This window comes from Lepidothrix coronata, unplaced genomic scaffold, assembly GCF_001604755.1.
Source record: "Lepidothrix coronata isolate B3197 unplaced genomic scaffold, Lepidothrix_coronata-1.0 Scaffold3, whole genome shotgun sequence".
Classification (NCBI taxonomy): domain Eukaryota; kingdom Metazoa; phylum Chordata; class Aves; order Passeriformes; family Pipridae; genus Lepidothrix; species Lepidothrix coronata.
In genome coordinates, this window is record NW_016690183.1 from 370,541 (window position 1) to 389,012 (window position 18,472).

Sequence of the window (18,472 nt, forward strand, 5' to 3'; positions counted from 1 at the left end):
GGCAGCACAAATTACAAGAGCAGCTAAAAGTTAGGACTCAGTAAGAACAGAACCATGACTTGGTAGTTAGGCTGCTTTTTGCCATGAAAAGGAAGTGAGGTGGCCAGCGACTGACACATCCATTTTGGGCACAGGAGTGCTACTCTTGGCATTGCCAATGTTACCATTAGATAGCGTTTGCTAAGTCTTTGAGCCTTCTCAGACCTTAGTAAAGCAGATATAGTGACCTGCTGTTGGAAAGTACCTGTAGCACTATCCTGCCTGTCCAATTCAGTTACTGTGACCTACAGTTCTCTAATCTCTCCCTTTCACTTAAAGGGGACTGAGGATTTAAACTGGAGCAAGGCATAGATCCTAAGATCTATGTCATCAGAGAATCTCTGGGTAGACAGCTGGGCAGGGTGCTGAAGAAATTCCGGTTTAGAGAAGGGAGGAAGGAGATGGGCTGATGGGAGAGTAGATAGAATATTTAAGATTGGGGATGCTAAAAAGCCCTTCAGACCACTCCGCTTTCACCTCTAATTATCAAGACAGCTTAGACTGAGCTCCTACCACATATGCAATGCTGCCAGGGAAGGAGGGAATAGAATCATAGGATCAATCATAGAATCGCAAAATGGTTTGATTGGAAGGGACCTTAAAGATCATCTCATTCTAACAACCCTGCCACTAGGCCAGGCTGCTCAAATCCCAGCCAGCTTGGCTTTGAACACTTCCAGGAGTGGGGAACCCACAACTTCTCTGGGCAGCCTGTTCACTGAATCACACAGAATCACAGAACCAAGTTGGTTGGAAGAGACCTCTGAGATCATTGAGACCCAACACCACACTGCCAACTAGACCATGGCACTAAGTGTTACATCCAGTCTCTTCCTAAATACCACCATAGATAGTGAGTCCACCTGTTCCCCCTCATCATCCTCACAGTAAAGACTTTCTTCCTTATATCCAATATCATAATATCTGATCTAAACTTCCTCTCATTTTGAAGCCATTCCCCCTTGTCCTGTTACTACATGCTCTTATAAATAGTCTCTCTCCTTCTTGCAGGCTCCCTTCAGGTACTGGAAGGCTGCTATTAGGTCACCTCAAAGCTTTCTTTTCTCCAGGCTGAGCCTTTCCTCATAGGAGAGGTGCTCCATCCCTCTGATCATCTTGATGGTCCTCCTCTGGACTCACTCAAACACCTCTATATCCTTCCTGTGCTGGGGGCCCCAGAGCTGGATGCAGCACTGCAGGTGGGGTCTCACCAGAGCAGAGCAGAGCAGAGGGGCAGAATCACCTCCCTCAACCTGTTGGCCGCACTGCTTTTGATGCAGTCCAGGATACGATTTGCTTTCTGGGCTGCAAGCGCACATTGCTGGTCGTGTCCAGCCTCTCACCCACCAGCACCCCCAAGTCCTTCTTGGCGGAGCTGCTCTCAATCTGTTCATTCCCTAGCCTGTATTGATACTGGGGGTTGCCCCAACCCAGGTGCAACACCTTGCACTTGGCTTAATTGAATCTCGTGAGGTTCACCTGGGCCCACTTCTCAAGCTTGTCCAGGTCCCTCTGGATGGTATCCCATCCTTCAGGTGTGGCAACGGCGCCACTCAGCTTGGTGTCATCTGCACTCAATCCCTTTGTCTGTTATGTCATTAATAAAGATATTAAATAGCACTGGTCCCAATATGGACCCCTGAAGGACACCACTTGTCACTTCATGGTGTCCATTGGGATTCTGAGTTATTGACCACTAGCCTCCGGATGCTACTTTCCAACCAATTCCTTATCCACCGAACAGTCCACTCATCAAATCCATCTCTCTCCAATTTAGAGAGAAGGATGTTGTGGGGGACTGTGTCAAAGGCCTTACAGAAGTCCAGATGAATGACCTCTTCCCTTGTCCACTGATGTAGTCACTCCATCATAGAAGGCCACTAGGCTGATCAGGGAAGACTTTCCCCTGCTGAAGCCATGCTGGCTGTCCCAAACTGCCTCCCTGTCCTCCATGTGACTTAGCACAGCTTCTAGGAGAATCTGTTCCATGATCTTCCCAGACATAGAGGTGAGATCACAGAATAACCATATAAGCCACCACAAATGAGAAGTCCTAAGGTCATTGTTGGGACAGAGAAGTAAGATTGGTATGATATAAGATTTAGTTACTTATTTTTCCCTCTATTTTCAGCTTGATTACCATATGCTTGGTGTAGCTCTCTCCTCATCTTTGTCCATGATCCTCAGCCACCTTCTTCCAGCCACATACCTGACCCCACTGGCTTGTACACCTTAAACAACACCCTTCCTCACTTCTCACAAGATGCTGCCAATTTTCAGCAAATCTTCTGTTTCCTCCTGAAAATGTCAAATGCAAGAAAGATAAAAGTACTGAGGTATAAGAAGAAATAGTGAAACACAAACTACAGGAACTATCATTTTTTGGTATATTATTTGTATCAACATAGAAACTATTGTTTCTATTTAATAATATGTAATGTGGTCTCTGGAACTGTGTAATGTGATAATAGGAAAAGCTATCCTATTGTCATAGTGTCTGTCAAAAACAGATTAGGAATCACTTATCCCAAGTCTACTTTCTCAAACTCTGTGATTATAATTTCAATGAACAATCAGAAATGGTTTACATCCATTGTGCTCCTTAGTATATTAGATAGAATCCACTTATGTGTTGGCGGGGACTATATTTTTAATGTATAAAGAGCTAGATACTAAGGTTTGATCCCTCCCTGCCATTTGAAAGAAGGGATAAACAATGCAGTGTGGTATCCATTACTAATTTTTTTTTACTGTCTAGAAAGAGACAGCTTCACATAGCTATGCCCCAGGGACATCAATATTTCTATAATTAGCAAGGGACAGTCACTAATCCTTAGTATATGAGAAAAGTGCTAAAGTTTGACATCTTAATTAAGGATTGAGTTTTAGAACTGCTGGAAATTACCAGGGCAAAGTTATGGACCTGAATGTATATTCAGAGAGTAATTGAGAACATCCTGAACCCTGAGCTGTGATCCAGCCTATGCTAATCTTCATCTTCCCAGCTGTGTAGGATTCCTCACAGCCTTTTAGCTGGAGGAAACAGAATTTGTTAAAATTGAATTAAGATATAATACTAAGATATATTAATATATAATATAGATTTATTTTGTCCATCTTGGAATTCTAACATGGAGTTTTCTTCTGTACTTGAAAATACAGGAAAAATATTTTTTTACTTCTTATTTCTACATGCAGCCAATGTTAAAAACAGCACTGAAGCAGCTGGCAAAGAGACTTTTTACACCCAGGAGAACTGTGGCCTGCAGACCAGTGGTACCATTTTCATCACACTAGCAGTCCAGCCCAAGTTTCAAGAGGAAGCTTTCCCAGTAAGCTGCAGAGAGCAAATGAAAGCTGATAAATCAGGGTGTCAGCTTGGAAAAGATGTCTTCTAGTGGATTAACCACTAGAAGGATTAGTCAGGAAATTTTGGCAGGCAAAAAACTTGAGAAACTGCCTGAACTGGGAGGGTAACTAAAAATTTCAAGCCTCCATACAGATAAGCCATAGGACTGTGGTGCACAAAAGAGATAGTATCCCGAGCACAGCCAGCATCAGTCTTCTCAGGAATAGGTATGTCACACCTTAGCAGAATAATCTGCTCATAGGCTGTAGGTGTATTTCTAAATCTTCTCTGTTGTTTGTGACCTGAAGCATGAGGGTTTATATCCCCTTTAAAAATGTTTTATCCTATCTGATGCAACTGTGGAAGCTTTTTATGATTGAGATAAATCTACAGTCTTCTTCTTAACTTTTCCAATTCATTGTCATTTTGTCACAATGAGTTCCATAGGTTAATTTTGTACACAGTTAAAATATATCCTTATACATCCTACATACACAAAGCACATTCAAAACTCAACAAATTAAAAGAAGGAAACCCCAAAGTACATCGTCTGTAAAACATAAATATTTTTTTAATTATAGCTGTGTCTACACCAAAAAATATTTGTCTGTAAAGCTAACCTGTAGGAATCACATTATGAAAACTTAAAGGGGTGACATAAATAGTACCAACCAGAGGAATTTCCCTTAGCAGAACAGTGTTCTGATCCATTTGTCTCTTTTCTAACACAGCTATGCCAACAAAAGTATCAGCTATAGCACAAAATAGTATACCATGTCCTTCTTTTGTTTAATATAGTGATTTGGTAAAAATAATTAAAAAATTATTTAACAGTAGCAATACTGAAGTCTTCTTATGTACAGTCTTCTGCAGTAAAACTCTGTCTAAATACTGTGCAATTTAGGAGTGTTTTTTTCCCATATATTTCTACGAGAGACTGTAATATTAGGATAGAATGGAGTGGCACGTTTGCAATTTAATTTTCTGTCTCATTATTTTTTACTTTGTCTTTCAGCATTAGTGTGTTTCCTTTGTTTGTGTAACCACACTATAAACAGTGAAGACATACATTTTTATAAAAATCAAATTCTGTTTTAACTTTTAAAAAATGCATTGCCCATAGCCTCCAATACTGCCTATGCTATGGCTCCTGCAACATTAACTATTAATTGGCCCTCAAGTTAATAGTTATATATGGAATGAGATCCTGGATGGGTATAAGTCAGCAGACAGGCTTTATATGGGTTTGTGTCTCATTACAGCTTCTGGTGCAAGAATGGTTTAGGATGAGAAGAGGCATCAGAAGACATTAATGTTACTAAAATGCAATTCCATGACTATTTTGGGCCATATGATATCTTAATAGCTAATAACTGCTTTTGTGGTGACTTACTAAGTTATTCAAAGTCCTGACTCAGAATGTTGGAGGCACATAGTTTAATGCCACTTTTGTCTTAATGTGAATTGTACCTTGTACCAAATCTTCATCAAACTGTTTCACAATTCTGAGCTGATAGTCTTGAGCCAAAACTCACTGAAACTGACAAGATATTTTGCCACTGATTACATAGCAGTTCACAACTGGGACTTGTGATGAGTGGGATTAAGTACATGACACAGCCATCATTAGCCCACTGTTCGCAGTTAAAGGAGCACTTAAAAAGGAAAACATAAAATTGAAGTTATAATTATACTAAATATGATGATGTCTTAAAAAATTATGAGCATTTTCTTGATGTTTGTTTGATCAGCAGTTTTGAGCCCAGTTGTTTGGCAAGAGGATTTGTTAGCATGAGGAAAGGAATTTAGGACTGTGATGGTGAGGTAAATGTCCCTCTCACTGTCCCTGCTAAGGCAAGCAAAGGCCTGGTACAGCCAAGGGATGCTCCCAAGTGACACCTATTACTTCTCACCAATGGCCCTAGCCTTCATTAGCTCTGGGAATATGGTCAACAAAACCAGCCTCAAGATGACAGGAATTTAGCTATCATAGCTCTTGTGCACCGGTCAGCCAGCCTCAGTTTGCTGGAATAAGCTACTCACCAAGAGTATTTAAAAAAGATAATGGGAAGTTGCAGCTCATATTTCTTTAAGATGAAAATGTGTTGGGTTGCTTGTGTGTCCAGCAGTCTCAAAGAGTGGTTATGAACTGTGGCCTAAATACTGCAAATAAGTTTTGATTTGTGTTTAAGTTAGAGTAGATTTGGTCATGAAACAATATTCACTCAACCAGCAAAAGGCAGCTGACTCTTAGGTGGAATTTGTCAGCTTTGAAAGAGTATACACCAAGACTCACACAAGAACTTATCACAGAATTACAGAATATGTTGAGTTGGAAGGGACCCAGAAGGGTCATTGAGTCCAGCTCCCGACACTGCACGGGACCACCCCCAAGAGTCACAACATGTGCCTAGGACAAGGTTGGGCCTCCTGGCTGCCAGGGCACTGCTGACTCATAGTCAACTTGCCGTCGACTAGGACTCCCAGGTCCCTTTTCATGGCACTGCTTTCCAGCATCTCATTCCCCAGTCTGCATGAACACCCAGGGTTGCTCCATCCCAGGTACAGAATCCAGCACTTTCCCTTGTTAAACTTCATATGGTTGGTGATTGCCCAGTCCTCTCATTTGTTGAGGTCTCTCTGCAGGGCCTCCCTTCTTTTGAGGGAGCCAACAGCTCCCCCAAGTTTTATGTCATAGAATCATAGAATCAGACGTGTTGGAAAGGACGTCTGAGATCATCAAGTCCAACCCTTGACCCACTACTACCACAGTCATCTGCAAACTTGCTTAGTATCCCTTCCAGTCCTGCATTCAAGTCATTTATGAAGATGTTGAAGAGTACGCAGCCTAAGATGCAGCCCTGTTGAACCCCACTAGTGACAGGTTGCCAGTCTGATGTTACCTCATTCACTATTACCCTCTGTGTCCAACCTGTGAGCAAACTACTCACCGACCACATGATGTGTTTGTCCAGCTGTGTGCTGGACATTTTGTCCAGAAGGATCCTGTGAGAGAGAGTATCGAAAGCTTTACTGAAATCCAAAAAGATCACATCAACTGGATTTCCCTCAATCAACTAGGCGGGTTATCTTGTCATAGAAGGAAATCAGGTTTGATAAGCAGGACTTTCCTCTCATGAAGCCTGCTGGCTGTGCCCAATGACTGGGTTGTCTTTCAGATCTTTTTCAATACTTCCCAGAATAATCTTCTCCATAACTACCAGGCACTGAAGTGAGATTGACAGGCTTGGACTTTCTGGGGTCCGCCTTCTTGCCCTTCTTGAAAATCAGGACAACATTCACCAGCTTCCAGTCAGCTGGGATCTCTCCATGGTCCCTCCTTCCCAAGACCACTCAAAAATCATCAAGAGAGGCTTTGGGATGACAACAGCAAGCTCTTTGAGGATTCTTGGATGAATCCCATCATTCTCACAGTCATAGTCCTCCAGCTCAGGGCACTGAAACCCCCTTGGTCCATCATCCATGTTGAAGACAGAAGCAAAGAAAGCATTAAACACCTCTGTCTTGTCTCTGTCCTTGTTTGTGAGGTGACCATCCTCATTCTGTAATGGAACAATGATATTTCAATACTGCCTAGTGCCAGTAATATATTTGAAAGGATTCAGTTTTTTGTCCAGAACATTTCTGGCCAGCTCCAACTCCAGTTGATTTTTGGCCACACAAATTTTCTCCCTACAGCAGCAAGCAGCATCTCTGTATTCTTCCCATGTCACTTGGCCTTGTTTCCACTAGGCATACATCTTTTTTTGCCTTATATCCAAGAGAAGATCCCTGCTTAGCCAAGCTGACCTTCTGCCTCACCTGCTTGACTTCTGACATTTTGGGAATTGCTGCTCCTGTGGCCTTAGGAGGTGATGTTTAAAAAGTGACCAGCACTGATGGACACCAGCACCTGCATAAACATTATCCCAGGGAACCTTACTTACTAATTCCCTGAGCAGCCTGAATTCTGCTCTCCTCATGCCTAGAGTTAAGGTTTTGCTGACACTATTCCTCCTATCAACAGAGATTTTAAACTCGATCGCCTCATGGTCTCTGTGGCCAAGACAGCCGCCAATCTCCACTTTGCTCACAAGATCCACTCTGTTGACAAGCAGCAGGCCAAGGAGGGCGTCTTTCCCAGTTGGCTCCCTTAGGATTGTTCCGTAAAGGTGTGATCCAGGTTTTTTAGAAATTTTTTGACCCAGGTTGAAGCAGTGGTGCTCCCAATGAATTTCTGGCAAGTTGAAGTCTCCCATAAGGACAAGGACAGTTGACTTGGAAGTGTCCCTTAGTTCCTCAAAGGATAATTTGTTGGCATCATTGTCCTGGCTGGGAGGTCTATAGTAAACTCCTACAATGGCATCCACATTATTTGTTTGCCCCTTGGTTCTTATGCAGAGGCTCTCAACTGTGCCATTGCCAACTGTGAGCTCCATACATCCTAACCCTTCTATTACATACAGTGCCACCCCTGTGCCTCTTCTGCCCTGCCCATCAATCCTGAAGAGACTGTAACCATCCAACAGGGCAGTCCAGTCACAGGACTAATCCCACAAGGTTTCACATATGCCAGTGATATCAAATCTTCAGGAGTGGACCAAAGCTTCGAGCTCCTCATGTTCCTCATGAGGGAAGCATTGGGGTAGAAACATTTCGGGTGGGGTACATTGTAGCTAACATCTGGTGTAGCAGATTGAGGATTCCCATCAATACTCATTTCCACAAGTTTTGGCACATTATCCCATCGCTGATCACTGGCGAGATCTTTTTTATCCCGGCCTCCCTTCCAAGCTAGTTTAAAGCTCTATCAGCTTATGATGGAAAATTAAGCAGGATATAGCCAATTGTACCTGTCAGGAAATGTAGGTGGAGAATATAACTTTCCAGAAAGAGATTTTTGCAAATGTGGAAAGACTAAGATCTTTTCCGTCCTAGACTGGTTGCAAACTAATTTTACATCTCATACAAAACTTCTCATGATCATATTCTCTTAGATTCACATAAAAGCCAGAAGCTGAGTTGCCAGTATCCCTGCTATTGCTTGTGTTTCACCAGACACTGCATAGTGTAACAGTACAAAAAATGGTTGTCTTTTTTTGCTGAGAGATTTTTACCTCTACTCCTCAAAACCACAGTCTTAAATAAAATTAATATATCTTCTTCGATAATAATCTTTGTCAGCAGGGCCATATAAGTCAGGTCATAAGTATACACAGATACTTTGTGTATGTTGGCACACACACACGCACATATGAAAATAGAAAAAAAATTGTTTCAGGTTTATATTCCAAAGAATTTTAACCCACGGAAAACAATAGAAATTATCAACAGACATAAAACTTTAGCCTGAGTAAATTAAATGGTTCTGCTGCATTAACTTCATAAAACCATAATCCTCTCCTCCATAAACTATTACATGCACTGCAACATATCTGATTTATGGGGTGTAGAATCGATGGGAAAAAATTAATGCTTGAAAAACATATTAGAGACATTATTGAACAGATTTTAATTGAGATTTGATTTCAATGCCCCTTATCCACATGATTAATGGGTCCTACCCCTTGACTCCAGCAGGCAGAAAAGAGAGTCTTTAATATGACAATTAAGTATCTGTCTTTAGGTTTTATGTAGCTCTCTCCTCAGATCACTTCATCAGTACAGTGTAGCTTTTGTGCAGATTAAATTGAGACTCAATTTTCTCTATTTTCCAGCACTTACTTATGTTTTATGACAAGCTCTAAATCAATTTTATGCTATTATTGATTTTTTCTTAAATGGACACAAACCATTTCGCCTCTTGCCCTTCTTTTCTACTTTCCTTCTATTTCCTTTTTTCACTGTATATTTGATATACAGCCAGTCGAAAAAATTTCAAATGTTTCCTGAGATTTCTACAGGTCGTCTCAATTCATTCACTTTTTACAGCATCAGAAATGACAAAGTTAACCTGGAATTCTATCAAAACTTACAAACTTGTATATTCTTTAAATGTGACAAAGTTTACAGGTTGGGCTTCTTCCTTCCCCTTAAAAAAAAAAAAAAGAGAGAGAGTGTTCAAGATCATTTCCTCCCCTTTTTCAATTAGAGAATAAAAAACCAAACCAAACAAACAAACAAGCAAAAAACCCATAACAGGAAATCTTTATAATAACTTCTGAAATATTTGAACTGCAGCTTCAGCTATAATTTTTGAAACACTCTTGAAATCTAATTAATACATCGATGTAGGGAGAACCTATTTCATGGCTTGCAGGGGAAAAGGGCATTATCTACAAGGTGCAATAACTCCTCTGAGATGTGGCAACAGCTAGTGGTACACTATGCAATTAAGAAGGTCTTGGTTCTTTAGGGCATTATCCTGTCTGACCTATGGCAAAAATTAACAACTGCCTTGGGCAATAAAAATAGCACAATTTGTAATCAGATAGCTTATTTTTTTGGCAGATAATTATATTTAAGAACAATCGAAGAAAGAAAAAAGAAATGTAATTCAGCTAACAAAATAAGCTGACCTTTTGGTTTTCTGGCTGTTTAGGGTCACAGAGGGGGTTATAAAGGATTGCCCTCTTTCTTTCTTTGTTTGAAGTCCAACATACCTAAGCTCAGGTGATAAAATTGATCTTTAAAATAAGTACAGTAACTTCATTTTGCTGAAAAATCAATAAAGCCCTTCACTGTGTTGGGTATTTACCTAATAACATTTTGCTTGATCTCTGTCATGGCAACTTTGCTCAGCTGATGCTTCCTTCAACTTAAGGAGAAATTTCAGTTGTCCTGAATGACAGATTTCGGGCCAAAGAGCAATTTTTTAGTTCTTTCTTAGAGTGATTTTATAGTTTTTATGTGCCCATTTGTGTTTATAGTAAATGTATGTATACACAGTATGTGTAAGGTGAATGGAGATATTTTCTCACGGACTTTCAACAGCTTTCCTAGGAAAGAAAAAAAAAATGAAAAAGTGTAAAAAAATTAGGAAGGGAAAAACCCAAACCACAAACACACAAAAAACCAGCGTTCTGATTAAGAAAAAATCTAGATGATGCTGGGATGCAGTTCTTTATATGTAAAGTAAATCAGACAGTGATCTGGTAACTGGAAAAAAGTTTGGAGCTATGCCATTGTGCTGTATCTCCCTTATTTATAGAATATTGTTCCCTTCATGCAAGAAACATGCCAGTAACAATATAAATTCAATTAATAACATAATTAATAGGAGACAAGGATTTTTTCTTTATTTCTTGGCTTTCTCTTCACAATGAGATATGAAGAGGAATGTCACAAATCACCTTGCATGCTGCCTTTCTACTACATGTAAAAGGAAAGCTTTCCTTGCCAGCGCCAGACACATGTGATGTGAATTCTGTATTCCTGCAGCAAAAAGCAGAGATGCCCTGAAGTGTCTGCTTCCAACTGGAATTCAGATTCAGACTGCTCACAGATCAGTGATTCCTTAGCTGTAGACTAACCCAGAATGAAGATGCACCATTTCTGTCCTTTGGAGAAACAACTGGTTTGAATCTTAGGCTCCTTATTAATTTACTCTATTTGGTTCTGTTTCGGTTTCACCAATTTTTTTTGTTATTGCTATCACTGCTGTTAATATTGACATTGTTACTACTACTGTTACTATAATAACATTAATCACCATATTGTATTACATGATCATCATGTACATACTGTAAAAAAATCCTGTGGTGTCTAGTAGATAGTTTACTTTTGTGTACCCAAAAGCTGGCATGACTTAAGTTTCCTAAGCCCTTGCTTGTTTTGCTAGCATATTTTTTGCCTGTGATTTGGTCTTTTCTCCATCACCTTTATTTATACCTTTTTTCTTTTTCAGAACTGGCTTTTTAAAAAGTAAGTTTCACTGTTAAAACCTCTTAAACAACAGAAACTGTTTTTCCAATTAGACTCAAATAATTTAAGTATACTGTTTAAATGTTACTAGTTGCTTGCTCTGACTTTTCTGATTTATGTCATTTTTATCAACATTATTTATTTACTTTCTGGCCTTATGTTTGACATCCCTGTTCTATTCAGACACATAGGTAAGTATCCAAAAGAAAAAAGGTACTACAGTATCTTCTCCCTCATGGATCTGGTCAGATATTCTTGTCCTAGTGCCTGTACAGCAGACATAAGCAAAAGACAATTGAGACAGGATACTTGCCACTGTGTGAAAGAGTAACTTAAAAAAAAAAAATAATAAAAAAAAAATCAGGTAAGCCTCATTCTTATAAACGTATAAGTCTGGGACAATGTGATAACTATATGTTTCCCAGGCTTAAAAAGCATGTGTGCTGCAGAATTCTACTTAAATAAATGCTTTCAGAGGAATAAATCCATGATAAAATTCCCGTATACAATGAAGGAAAAATTACCACAATAGGTTTATCTGCTAAAAAAATCAACCTGTTTACAAAAATTAATGCACTGTATATGAAATATTAGTGCAGATAAATAAATCTCTTCAGCATATATTCATTGAAAACTGGGGGGGTTTTGTATGTAGGTGAATGACATTGCATGTTTCAAGTTAAACGGGATTTTCGATTCAGCACTGGAGATGACGTGTTTTGTTTGAAGAGTCCTGAGTTCATAACGCAGCCCTTGAAAGGAGAGCGAGACAATATACCGGAGCCACAGAGTTCGCACAATTCCCCAGCGCAGCGTTATCGGCCGGAGCCTTGGAAGAACGGGAGACCTTTGTGTTTCGCCCAGGCAGCGGAGATTGTCAGCTTTCTGAAATGAATTGCAAGGCTAATCTAGAATCGCACCAATTCAGATCGATAAATAGCAATAGCGTTGTACACCAGCCCCCACCCCTGACACCCAGGGCCCTGGATTTCTTCCTCATCCCTGCAAGCAGCGCCGCACTGGCGGTGCCCATAGGAGGCGGTGGGATTCCTGTCTATGTGCCCTCCAGCCTGGCTACCTGTTGGAAGCAAGGGCCGGGCCAGACAGGCCGGAGAGCCGCACAATTACAATTGCACCTTCGTTATGTGCATACACACGTTTGGGGTATTGGGGCTAAGCACTCCTCTGGCCTGGGTTGTTGCCTAGCAACGGGCGACCCCGCAGGACGGCACGGGGGGATGTTGCTGCTCCCTTCCAGGAGCCTGGAGGGATTCATTTTGTGAGGGGCACTTGTATCTCCTCCTCCTGTTGTTAAATCTGCATGGCTGTGCAGAGAGGGTGTCAAAACGAGAGGAAAGTTAAAAAAAAAAAAAAAAATCCGAGAAAAGGTTTAACGAGGTCAAGAAAATGCCCAAGGGGAAACGGCGCTGTGCCCTGGGGTCCCTGAGGCAATGTCCCTCACACCCCTCTTCCACTCGCCTCCCCGTCCCTCCGCAGCGGCTACAGTAAAACTCCTTAACTCAGCTCCGGGAGAGAGGAGGGAGGGGAAGGGACCACCTTCAGAGTGCAGCTGGAACTGGAAGCTGTCTGCCTTAGCCGTTAGAAATATGTGGAGAAATTACCTATCATTCCCTGTAGAGACATCCAGCAACCATCCCAACCCAGCTTTTCAGTTCGGTGATAATATGCTCCTATCAGTTTTAATAGCCCCATGCTGGATTCAGGAGGTATTATGGATTGTACAGCAAGCATATTGTCATTAAATTAAATTTTCAGAACATTCCCCAGCTCATCACAAATACCACAGAGAGTAATCATAATCGGTTCTCAACACATGTGTAATTGCCTTCAGCTGGCGTTTTTTACAGTTGACATTGTTCAGCAGTGATAAGGTGATTGGTGATTTGAATACACAGCTTGTTTCATAGCTGCCGTAATTGAAATATGGTATGTGTGAATGGAAGATTACATTAAGACCTAGGATAATCACCTGACATGAGAGTAATTGAGTCTACAATCTGCCACTGAGTCTCTCAGGGAGGGCTGAAATGAAAAGAAGCCATTAGTAGATTATGCCACTGCTGGCTAGGCTCGGCGCTGCTCGGCTCAGCGCAGCGCTGGAGCGACGGGATGGCATTCCTTGGCGGCGGGATGGGCAACGCCGGCCGGGCCGGGCTTGGCTGCCCCCTGCCCCGGGCCAGACAGCACCGCCGAGAAGAACAGCTGAACTTTTTCCTCGGGTCGGAGGGGCCGGGGAGGGAGACTGGCTCCAGAACAAACACTCTTGCTGGATCCAGAATTATTGCTTCGTTCCGGTGGCGGAGACAGGAGGTCTGATCCCTCCATCCCATGCCTTCAGGAAGGGCGCAGTGTGTGTATAAAAAAAGTACAGCACGAATTTGTTCTAATGCGTTTAGGCGTAAATGATCAAACTCTAACTGTTGTTTGACTGCTTATGGAGGGACCAAGTGTGTGTAATCTTAAAAAATAATAATAATAATAAAGGAGTCGAGGATAATTCAATCGGTTTCTGCAGACAGGAAGCATTCATAGGTAACTGTCATCTGGAATTTTAAGACTTATTCACAGAATCGGCTGGGAAACTCTAAATCTGATATTGCATTCTGTTTGTTCACCAAAGAATGCAATGAAAAGGGTGTTTTTATTTCTTAGTGAGTTTCGGGATATGGGCTGCATGAGATACTTTCTTTACAAATCAAGTTTGGAAGTACTTAGGTTAATTATATGAAGGGTAACCAAGAGGAACTGTTGTATCTAACCTTTAAATATAAATGTAATAAGGTACCTGCAAATCTGGAACAAATATTTACTCCAGGTGTCCAGACTTAATGGACAAAAGCATAATTGCTTTTTAAGGAGAAAATTTTATTTGTTAGTCATTGAGGTTTATCTTGTGCTGGAATAGTCTGTTTTTATTTATTTATTTATTAATTCAACTGGAAGGTGATATCATTTTGTTGGGGTTTTGTTGTGTGTGGGTTTTTTTCCAAATCTACTGTATATACAGATCACAAACCCTGAAACAAAGAGGAATTACAAACCCAGCTGAGATAAACATGTCAGAATTACTGTTAAGAGGCTGATGCCCAGAGTGTTTAATGGCTTGAAAAGATGATCAAGCATTTATGCAGCTACCCCTTCAAAAATTATTATTGAGCTAATAATCCAGTTATAATAATTAGTGCTGAGTCAATTAATCTTAGCATGCAGAGAAGCTACATTTTAATATTAAATAACTCATTCTCTTCCATCCTTAGAAAAATAAAAGTGGAATTATGAAACCGGCAATTTTATAGAAAAGCCATAATGTTCAGGTTAGATGCCCATATAAAAAGCCATATCGAGCATAGCATAACTAACTTGTAGGGTGTAATTCCATCAGGCTCTGAGGTTCTCCTTTGAGATGCTGTGAATCCCTATTCTCTCACAGCTCTACAGTATGTGGTAATTTTCAGAATCCAAAATCTGTCTGTACTATCTTGCAAATGACCATAGGAACAGAACTCAGCACACTGTTTTCTGCACACAGTTGATAGCTACTTAACACTTGCCTGGCCAATTTTTGTTGTCTTCTTTAAAACCTCTTCAAAATAGGTTTTGTATCTTGCAGAAGTATCTTGCACATTTTTCTCAACTATTCCTGAAGTCTCAGCTCTCTCTAACACTGGTTAGAACAAACCTAAAAGTGCAGTGGTAAAAGAATAGTGATTAGGCCTGTTTATTTTTGGATTCCACTTGTAATAACATTAGGCAGAAGGAAATTTTTAAACAAATAAGTCTATATAATCCAATTCAGTATCACTAAAAACAGAAGGATATGGGATTGGATATAGTGGCAGTAATGATATAAAAATGAACAAACTGTTAAATAGTGTGGTATCTTCCTCATCACACCATACACAGCATGCACCCAAGGTTGCTCTAAAGGCTATAACCGTCCCAGTGAGCCCATACCTTTGCATAGTCAGTGTCTGATTTGCAAAAAAGCGAGTATCAGTCATTATATGTAAAACCAGTTAAATGTTTGGATCACAAGCTCTTCCTGTAGGCTTGGTGGTTGAAAAGTTCCCAGCTGCTTATAAGGAAAACATAACAAATTTTGTCTGGAAGATATTGAACAGTAGTAAACATGGAATGCTTCATGTATTTTTCAATCACTTAAAAAGTTAAAGGAAACCTATCCACTTCTAAAAAAGCCAAAAAACCCACAACCAAAAAACATTTAGAAGTCTTATTTTCACTTATGCAAAAATGCATTGCCTTTAAAAGTCTATTTATCTTGATTTAAACAATGGTGGTGGAATTAACCAGCATATGAAAAAATAATTCTCTAAGCAATCAACTCTGAAGAATGCTTAAAAGAGATCACTCAGTCATAAGGAGAATAGCCTGCATGGTCCTTTTTGAGCATGAAATCCTTCCATGGTTTTGTAAAACTTGGTTGAGATTTTTTTTTCCAGATCAAGAGATACAGGGCATTCAAGAGTATGATGGACTGTAACCTAAGGAAGTTCTCAAACTGGGTACTATTGAACATCAGTAATCATTGAAAGCAAAAGCAAAAGCAAATTTATCAAATCTCTGGACAGTTTGCTTAAGGATCTGTTATGGGGGTTAAAAACCTGGGGTTGTAAAATGAAAGGCTTTTGAGAAAGTTCAGCAGGTGCAAACACAAGGGAGAAAGCTGACTTGTCTACCTTTGAGAGATACAGAGTTCTTCATCAATTTCGGTATTACAGGTTAAAAAAGAATCCTGTTTGAGAAGAGAATCTGAAGATAATTCCGACCAACAGAGTCTTAAAGGGCTCTTTTATCTCATTACTGCCTGCAAGGGAATACAAATTAGCCTTTCCAGTAACCTACAAGTAGCTGTGACTTGATTATTTCTTTTGGGGTCAGAGAACCAGCCTCAACTTTGTATTTAATATGTCTTACTGTATGGACAATTGGGATGATCTCATCTCCTTTTTTGAGAAGAGTATCTAGTTTAATGCACTTGTCAGGCAACTCTTTGGTATAGTGTTTCCAGTGGACTTTACTAAATCCATTAAGAAAAGTATCCCAATCATAGGATTATCCCTACATAGTTACACACCTGTCTATATTACATCTATTTTAAGAGCTGTGGATTCAAGCCAGAAGAAATAGTACATCTTTCCTTGAGCTATGCTAAACTTTCCTCTGCTAAAAGTTTCTCTAACATATATTGAAAAATTTAAGACAAGTCTCTACAATTTTGCAAGTAGGGCAGACAGTCATGACTTTGGTTTGTTTGACTATAAATTGCTGAAACAATGCAACTTAAAAACAATACAGTAGTACTGTATGACACTGTCAATATCATTTATAGCACAATTTTACACAAAGGCAGGAGTATCATAAAAAAAGAAGTAAGTCCTATCAGGTGCCCTAAAATACCTTATGTCATAAATAAGTCAGATTTCTTAGAGGAAAGCAATAAAGTTCCAGCAGATTCGATTTTTCCCACTAAATAATCACCCTGACCTTTTTCACTAACTTCACAATAACAGTTCTTGAAGAAGCAAGCAAACACAGTGAGAGATTTGTACAGCACACCCATGTCTAAAACATGAAGAAAATGTCGAAGAGCATTGATAGTACTAGTACACAAAAGACAACAGGGAATATAAAGCAGTACATGCAAAAGCAAAAAAGGATACTAATAAAAATCAGTGGGCTGACTATTTATAAAGGAAGATATTGACAAAATACTAGATTGAGGAGAAATTACATAAACAGATTTGGAGATTTTTAAGGTCTCTTCCCAAAATACCAGAAACAGATGCAAAATCCCTCAAACTGTTTCTTTAACTTAGAAAATAGTTTCAGTTATAATTGTTTTGTAGAGATCGATAAATTAATTGGTGTAATAACACTGGCAATGAATCTGGCACCAGAGGTTATATTATTAAATTATTTAATCCAGAATACCCAATTCCTGGGGATTTTTTTTAGCATTAAAAGTAATAAATTCTACTGGAAATATTTTTCTTTATTGCCACCAGGTAAAAAATCTTGTCTTTCTGTTGTTATATCTTCTGGAGATAATTTATACGTTACATGAGAAAAACATTACTAAAGGTTCTTACGCTATTTTGTATCAGAATATGAAGAAAGAACTTGGTTTTTAAACCAGCAAAAACTAAAGTCTTCCCTATTACTTTTGAAATCTAAAAAGAAAAATAGTTGTTTCACAAAGGATAAAAAAAAAAATCACAGACAAAATCACCTGAGCAAGGTAGAAAAGTATTAAGAGGATAATTAATGGAAAGAAATAAGCCTGCAAGTGTTGGTGCCAGAATGTAATGAAATTGGTCTTCATTCACTGAAACACAATCAAAGTATTCAAATTAAAAGAGAAGGTGGCACAAAGGCTCCAAGATCAGTACCATACTGCCTTCTGAAAAATCAATTTGTTGCTGCTACTCGCCAGCTGCCCCAAACCATGGACACGCCTAGTGCTGTGCAAGCAGAGTACTTCAAGAGTACAGGGGGGGCGTTACTTTTATAAAGAGACGCTTTATAATTAGAGCTAGTAATTCTAATTTTTCCTTCTTCCAACTATCAAATCCAAACTCCCATAAGAAAGGATGCCTGAGAATACAACTCTCTGCCTTTAAATTAATCCTCAGTATATAGAAAACCACAGTCTATTGAAGGTTGTATATTAATCCGTCAGCTGACCAGGGATCATCAGGTTTCAAAATGTCTTTTGTACAGATAAGTTGTGCATACTTTGTTGCAAATATTGAAAGCACTCGTGTGATAAAACTAAATCCCCAGTATTTTCTGTCTTTGTGTAGCTAATACCCAAGATCTGTTGTTTTGATATTATAGCACGTGCCATGTGCTCCACAGTTCCACTGCTAGACGTTTACTCTTTTATTTTTTCATTCATCTCCATGTGCAATCAGTATGGCTCTTTAATAAGAGTTCTCAAATAGTGTTTTGTGTTACTTCTTCATAGTATCAATATCGTTTATAAGTTTATAATTATTACAACAAATATAATTATATTGTTGTAATATATTATTGTTTGTAGATGTGACTTCTTACTGATCCTCACTTAAGTGCAATAGCTTTTCAAATTAAGACAGCTACAACTATATTCTGAGGTCTGCTTTTCAAAACCAGGAAATTTTACTTCCTGTGTAAAAAGGAAAATCTGAGAAAAGAATG

At 39.5% G+C, this 18,472-nt stretch overlaps 1 long non-coding RNA gene across 1 annotated transcript; it reads right to left on the bottom strand.

Annotated features, from left to right (window-relative positions):
* Positions 1-2,203: 2,203 nt before the first annotated feature.
* LOC108499959 lies at positions 2,204-12,413 on the bottom strand. Its single transcript, XR_001875716.1, has 5 exons — positions 12,330-12,413; positions 12,030-12,136; positions 10,086-10,326; positions 9,364-9,419; positions 2,204-2,337 (listed from the first exon to the last, which is right to left on the bottom strand). It is a non-coding gene; the product is annotated as an uncharacterized LOC108499959 (long non-coding RNA).
* Positions 12,414-18,472: the final 6,059 nt, after the last annotated feature.